The sequence below is a fragment of the Struthio camelus genome, chromosome 18, assembly GCF_040807025.1.
Source record: "Struthio camelus isolate bStrCam1 chromosome 18, bStrCam1.hap1, whole genome shotgun sequence".
Classification (NCBI taxonomy): domain Eukaryota; kingdom Metazoa; phylum Chordata; class Aves; order Struthioniformes; family Struthionidae; genus Struthio; species Struthio camelus.
In genome coordinates, this window is record NC_090959.1 from 13,996,403 (window position 1) to 14,003,967 (window position 7,565).

Consider the following 7,565-nt stretch of genomic DNA (forward strand, 5'->3'; position numbering starts at 1 on the left):
GGCATTACTGAAAGGGCAGTGCGAATTTTAATATACGTTCTGTACTAATGCTGCATTTTTAACTGGGGGCAGCCTTGAGGCATTTATTAAATGGCTAAATACTTCAAAGACTTATTTTTTATTAAGATGAATCCTGACAGGTTAGTTTGGTAATGGGTCCTTACAAATACAATAATTGAAATAATATAACCTGTGGACAGCTGTTAAGATGACTGTTTCCATAACAACACACAGCTACAGAAGGTCCACAGTGACACAGGATACTGTTTCTATGGTAATAGAAGCCGTAGTCTCAGGGAGGCAGGGAAATCCACTATGAAAAGTAGGAGCTGATATGTTAGATTAAAGAGCGTTTCTTGCTCCCGTTTATCAGTGTCTAGCCACATCTTTCCACTCTTCTCTTATGCCTAGATTGTAAACTTTTTAGGTTGGAGAGATCCTGTTTCGGTTGTTCTCCTGAAGAAATTGACCATACCCAGTCACGCTGTCCATCCTTTTAATTGTGGAACCTGTTGGTTAATTTTAATCATGTTAGACTGTGAGGCTTCAAAGAGGTTTCAAAGATATGCCTCAGGTTCCATGAAAATCTGTAGATAGGGAGAGAACAGAAACCCAAAGTAGTGGCATCATGGGGAGAAAGTCCACACTGTGAATTCAGTTACTGTCTGTTTGGCCGGGTGCTTGGCCAGTCAGCCACAACTGGGGGACGCCTACCAGTGAGGGGACACGAGCCAAGCTATTGAGGTTGAGGAGAGGAGGAACCAGAGATACTGGAGGGAAAGGAAGAAAGGTAAGGACACGGAACATGCATCTATGGTGTTTTGTAGTCAGTTCAAATAGGTAAGTAAAATTCTAACAAATAAAAAGTGTTAGAGAATGGCATGACAGCTATTTTGGCATGATAGAGGTGTATACACAGACACACACACACAGATCACCCTGTCTAGTTCACCCTGTCTAGTTCACCCTGTCTGGTTTCAGTTTTTCTCTTTCCGGCAGAAAATGTGAGCTATGTCCCTACTGACTAGTACCAGTACATCAGCAACATTGGTACTCACAATTAGCAATACCTAATTCTTGATGCACGTCCCATTCTCTCCCTTCTCACATAACAGGTGTACTCTACTTCATCCCCTGCAATAATAATATTGGAGGTTAGAGGAGAAAAATGGTGACTGTCAGAGCTTGCTGCTGTCTGTGCCAAAAAATTAAATCCAATCTGCTTGTTTCCAAAGTATTACTAGTTGTGAGCTATTGCCTGGCTGAACTGGTCTAGTGAGCTGTATGTAATCCACTGGGCAAAAACTGAGCTCTGCTGATTTACAGGACACCTACAAGGGTTACACTTTAATCTTAGTCACACAAATACAAATTTTGGGAATTAGAGGAGCCAGTACAATTCAGTTTGGGTATGTCAGCCGGTGTCTGACCTCATTCTACTTCTCACGTGTGTATTTTCCACTTACTATAAGGGAATTTATCAATGACGTGATACAAAAATCAAACAATTATTTCTTTTTAGTTTATCTAGAGGATTAGCATAACATTAAAAACAAGGTAATAAAGAGTTGAAAGAGTACACAAAAATAAAAACATCAAATAGGAGGACTTGAGGCAGATCGTGAAGAATTACAGGGAACAATTTGGATTCTCTGTCAAGCAGTGAATGGAAGATATAAACTGGCTTTGCACAAAAATGCAATGGTAGGTATATAGGGGTCCTTTAAACAGTAAAAGATAGCTTAGAAGAGGGTAGCAAGGGATTTCTGTCATGGATTTAGTTACCTAGTTGCACTCTGTGTCCCACTTTGGTCACTTGCATCCTTTTGTGAATTCTGACCCTGAACCACCGTGGCCCATATTTGTCTTACATAACTTTAGCGATATACCTGAGTTGTCTAGTCTACTTCTTTAGTGAACAAAGAGAAATAGGCCCACTCACTTTGTGTCCAAGATCTTACCTGTGCTGAAGTGTATTTTGGAGGAGACCCTGCCTTAAATGGAAGCCTCCTGTGACACTAGCTCCAAGCTACACACTCATGCAGATGCCTAAAGTTGGTCAGGGAAACAAGGCTTCCGTGCCATAGATTATACATCTATTTAATACATATTAAAAACAAACAGAAAAATCCTTTTCTCTTTTCTCCCCACCTTTCCCCCTAACTTGCTATTGTGTTACTGCATTTCAAAAAGCCTACTGTAAACGTTCATTTGTATTTATAAAATGTTTCTAATGCTTGGATGAGAAGTTGGTGGAGTTGATACACGGAGCTTCTGGAAACAAGTCTAAATCAAGGGTAACAAAAAACATATGAAAGAAGAGCGCTTTCTAAATGTAATTATTACAGTTTTAAATTTGCTTCAATATAAAGACCTCAAGGAAAAGCTAAAGGTTTTCTAGAAAGAAATAACTATTTCTGGGTGTCAGTACTGCTTACAAGTTGAAATCACAATATCCGAGATGAGAAAGTTTCTAATTTTGCTTTCTGGATAACAGAGACACTTTAAGAAACATTTCAGGAGTGATTCCTCTCAACATCATTCTCACTATGTAGTGTAGTAATGTTTTTACCCCAATTAGTTTTCCTTGTGAAATTAAAATGAAGCTTTAGCTGAACTGAATAGTTTTACATTTGCACAGTCTTTAATAGTGGTATAACTTTATTTTAAGTGTGTTGTAATTACAATTATTGTGCTGAAGTACACAAAATTAAAAAATGCTTCTTAATACTTTTAGCTATTCAGGCAAACACAGTATCTCCGAATGTACTTTTTTTTCCTCTCTGACGAGTTTTAACAGTTAATAAGACATTCATTTCAAAATGGCTTTTACTTAACCTGCACAATCCAATTAAAATTTTTTAAGGAAGATAGGCTTATTCCAGCTGAGTGTTCCCAAAGGCTTTCCCTACATACAGTATTTGGCCTACTCAGTACAAAAGGGGTCTGCTAGATCTGTAGTGGGATTTAAAAGTGTAAGAAAACATTTTATTAGTTTCAATTTCTGAAGGTAATCTGTAGAGGAGCATAGGGGAATGCACAGTGCTTTTATACCTTGGAGGTAATACAGACAAAAACTGTTCTTTTTTACCAGGAGTCAGCCTTGGTGCCAGTTAGTTTGAAAATGAGGGTGACGACAATATTATTGCTTTAAACTAATGTAGACGATTAGCTCCGTGTTTAACACTAAGGAGGATTGGATTTCATTCCTGTACAGATGTTGCAGAGGAGAAGGATTCTTTGTGCTTTTTTCCACGTTCCTGTATCCTGAGCGTGCTAGACATTTGGCTGTAAAAGTCCCCGCAAATTATTCATCTGCAGTCAAATTTACCAAGTATCGGTAATATCATAAATGATGGGGTTAACACCTAGCAGATTTGTAGTAGAACTTCTGCACAGCTTCCCCTCTGAAATTAAAACTAATACAACTAAAAAGGAGACTGTTTTCAGTAATGTCAGCTCATACTTTTAGTCAAGATGAGGGCATTTTGGAACAGGTATTTGGAAATTCAGTTAATGCCAAACAGATGCTAATTCAATATAGACATGGTCATGGAAACTTCAATTAAAATTGTGCTGTTACATTTCACTGTGATTATTTAAGGACTCTTTAGTAACTTGAAACAGAAGAAAGAACCTGGAAAATTATCTCCACAGTTTTGCGTACACTTTATTACAGACAGAAAGTTGCATTTAAATAAAACAGATTGCCCATTCCTGTAAGTACTCAGTGGCATAAGCTGGAGTGCCATGTGTAGAGTCTGATTCTGGATGAAGTGAGTGGTTAGATGTTGAAGAATTTTTTTCAGCTTGTACATAGTATTTGAAGGCAAGAGGATACCAAACATTAATAGCTGAAAAAACTGCTGATACAGTTTTCATGTCTGCTTTTGAAAATCAGAGCCATTAATGGTGCCAATAAATTTTAAAAAAGTCATGGTAGTCTCATTACTGCTATTTTAAAATACCAAGATTCCTTTGTAGCTATGGAAACAAAAATGCAGACATTAATGAGCAAAGGAGGAAAACTGGTGTTTCCTTGACAACTGATAAAAGCATAGCTCCATGAAACCCGAAGGAGAGAATAACAGAAATACCCTTTATCATCATATACAACTGAAATAGAAGTCCAGTGCAATAAAGCATTTCTCCAGAAAAGGTATTAATAGGTCAAAATATTCTGCCAGGAAGCTACAAGTACTCTTTTCACCTGACCAGGAAGCTACAAGTACTCTTTTCACCTGACCACTTCACATTTCTAATATTGACATTGGCCAGTAACGTGAAGCGTTCTGATGTATTCTACTGGTTATCTTCAAGAGGGTAAAACTGAAAATGGCATGTTAAAGCCTGCGAACGGGAATGCTCTTGTGGCACATATGGAGTAGATGAGTGTTGTACATAGCATGCTGAAAGAACTTCTCAGACGACAGGCACAAGACATAAGGGACAGAGATTGCTCTAGATGCTTTGCCGTGTGGATGTGTCTAATACACTCTAAAGAAAGCTAAGTATGGACAGAGTTGATGCTACTATTTCATGCCCAGCTGTTGCCTGGAGAACAGCAGTTGTTCCCTACAGTGCATCATAATGTCTGTGCAGATATAGTTCCTCTTGTCCAGATAAAAAACCTATAAATATTAGGTATGAGTATGACACAGGAAAGGAGACATGTCATCTGTGACTTTACTGACTTAATTATTATCATTCAGAATTTAGCTGGCAGCTTCTCACACAATCCAAAAATATTTTTATCAAAGGAACCTAAAACTGTAGACAACAAAATAAGGGAGGTATTGTGATATAGGTGAACAAGAGCACTTCAGTAAGATTACAGGGCTATTCCTCAGTGTCTAGCATAGAGCATAATAGAACAATGATATTTTAAAATAATTTAATTGAATTAATAAATAGCAGAGTTAATTTGCAAATTCCCTATAGGTATTTGGGAAGAAAAATCTTCAAAAAGATGTCTTCCTCTGAGTCTGTCCAGCTTATGGTATTGAGAGCATCACTTCAGAGTCAAAGTATATCAGTTTAAAATCCTAAATTGTTTTGTGTCTATAGCAATAAAGAGCTGGATACTAAGCTACAAAAATGTAGGGTTTCCTTGACAACATGTTGAGAAAAAACACAACGGCACAAAAGCTTATGAAGAAAATAAAATATGTAGTTGAGTTGGCTGCATGGTGTGGAACATGACCATGAAGCTTTTGATGGGTTTACCTACGTGACTTGTACAGGTCTGGGGTCACAGTGATGGGAATGCTGTGTGTCTACAGTTTTAGCTATTGATGGTTTTTTTTTTTACTGTTTTTTGACATTGATCTGAAGCTTGATTTGAGTAATGTATAACCCTGTCAAAATTTAGTCTCATTCCTGTAAAGTGCATTTATATGGTGGATTTTAGAAGATTTCTGAATGTTATCACAAGTTCTGCAGTTATCTGTTTTTCTATGACAAATAAGAAACAGATGGAAAAAAATGAGTATGACTGTGTACTCTAGCTTGTGTAAGTGTAAAAGTCAGCTCAGCTGACTTTTTGAGTTAAAGCAACTGTTCCTCTAAAAGCTATATATTTTTTATGTTATCACGTTTAAGGGCATCATAACTGTAATTACTCATATTTATGGTATTTTCTAGAGTGTGATATCTCTGAAAATACCATCACTTACTACTCCAGTAGTCTAAAAGATCTGGAAATACCCTTCCTACCCCTCCTGAGAAATGTTTATTTTGTGTAAGAGGCAGCATAGGGCCCTCCATTTTTTACCCTTTCATCTGTCAGCAAAAGAATGACTTGAGCAAGGAGGAGTACTTGGAGCATTCTTCATTACCACCCTATCTCCCAGTACTTTACCAGCACAGCTAGACTCAGCAGTCTGCTTTTCTCACAGTTGTCTTTAAGATTTTTCTTGAGCCATGGATTATCCTTGTGAAGTAAGCCATAAAACAGTCCTTCACTAGACCTGCTTATGCTGAAATAATAATAAAAAAAAATAAAAAACAAAACAAACCAATCCTGCATGATGATTCAGCCTATATATTTAGAACTTCACCTAAAATGCATTAAAGCTAAACTTGGGAAAATATTTGTGGACTTTAACGGGAGTTGCTTCAAGGCTATAGCTAGCATATCTGTATTTTTTCCTCTTTGAGTGAGTGTCTACCTGCACAGCTCAACTCTTGGGATGTAAAAAACACCGGAGCACTTTGGGCCAGAACTCTGTTCTTAGTGAAATGCTTAGGTTGTATGTGCAACCAGCTGAACCTTTTCATTTTTGTGATTGCACTTTCTCAGCAGCACTTGACTCTTTTCCCTGTGGGATCTATTACTTTGTTTTTTTTTCGCTTGTGTTTTAGTTCTTTTCCTTGTACAGGCTTTTCTTTGGCAAGTAGACCTATGTTTGCTTCTAATGAGGCAGTGTGTCTCCCTTTTGCTGTTCCAGCACATTTTTGTCTTTAAGTTCCTTTTTTATCTTGGTCTTTTCTTTTACTTTTTGGTATGGCCTGGCCAATACATGAAGGTTCCTCTTTAGGATGGCTGTTCTTGCTCTCTAAGCAAAACGTACAAAAGCGCCATATGAATCTTAGTAGCTATTACCTAGTACTGATATAAAGCTAATATTTGGCTGTCTAGTTTACTCAAAAGCCTTCATTCCTCCTGTTTTGATTATCTTTTGTTATATTCAAATTCTTCCAAATTTTAGATTCTGTCAACTTACAGAGCTGTGTTCTGTGGGGAAAAATATTACGTTACATACCATAGTGCAAATGCATCTTTGGTCAAATGAAAGTTGTGCAGGCAATCATGATTTCTGCACATTTAATTTTCTGCAGTGTTTAATTTCTTGGGATTTGGGGTGGAAGAAGGGAAAAATAATGTAAAACTATAATGATGGTTTCTGACATCTGCACAGCTTAATAGTGAGTTTGGCTGTTTACATCTACAAGACAAACATTGCTACTTGTCATAATTAACCAACAGCAATATTATCTCACAATTCTTTATGTGGATTAGTCCCCAGAGGAGGGTTAGAGGCATTTTGACATCAGGTTTCAAATGTCACTTCAGCTGCTGCAAAGTGGCCAGTATCGTGGCAGAAATGAGGAATGCTGTAGCAGCTTGGAAAAATGACAGATTATACTAGCACAGTGTCCGCGACATCCTGAGACAAAAAGAGCAACAAGTATCTTTCAAAGATATTGTCACAGGCTATATATCTTGTTACTATGCTTTTGAAACTGGGTCAGTAAAATTGTAATTCCTCGCGTTTTTTTTAAAAATGAGTTATAATAGAAGATTCAAATTATACTACTCATTAATAAGGCACAGTGTTCATTGAGTAGAAAGTGCATGAAAATTAATTTAGAGTTTAGAGAAAGAAACAATAATCAAAAGGATTAAATATGGCTTTTTTACTTCTACACACACACAAAATTACAATATAAGGAAAATTATCAGTCTTACTGAAGCGATTTAAGCAATTTCAGTTGGCAGTACACATTATGTTTTATAACTGCACTCATAAATTCTACATTAATGTAACTCTCTACGGGGAGCC

The 7,565-nt window shown here is 37.1% G+C and overlaps 1 protein-coding gene across 1 annotated transcript in view; it reads right to left on the reverse strand.

The window, feature by feature from the left end:
- Positions 1-7,565, reverse strand: part of PRELID3B (PRELI domain containing 3B) — an 85,556-nt gene that overhangs the window by 25,656 nt on the left and 52,335 nt on the right. The window lies entirely within an intron of this gene.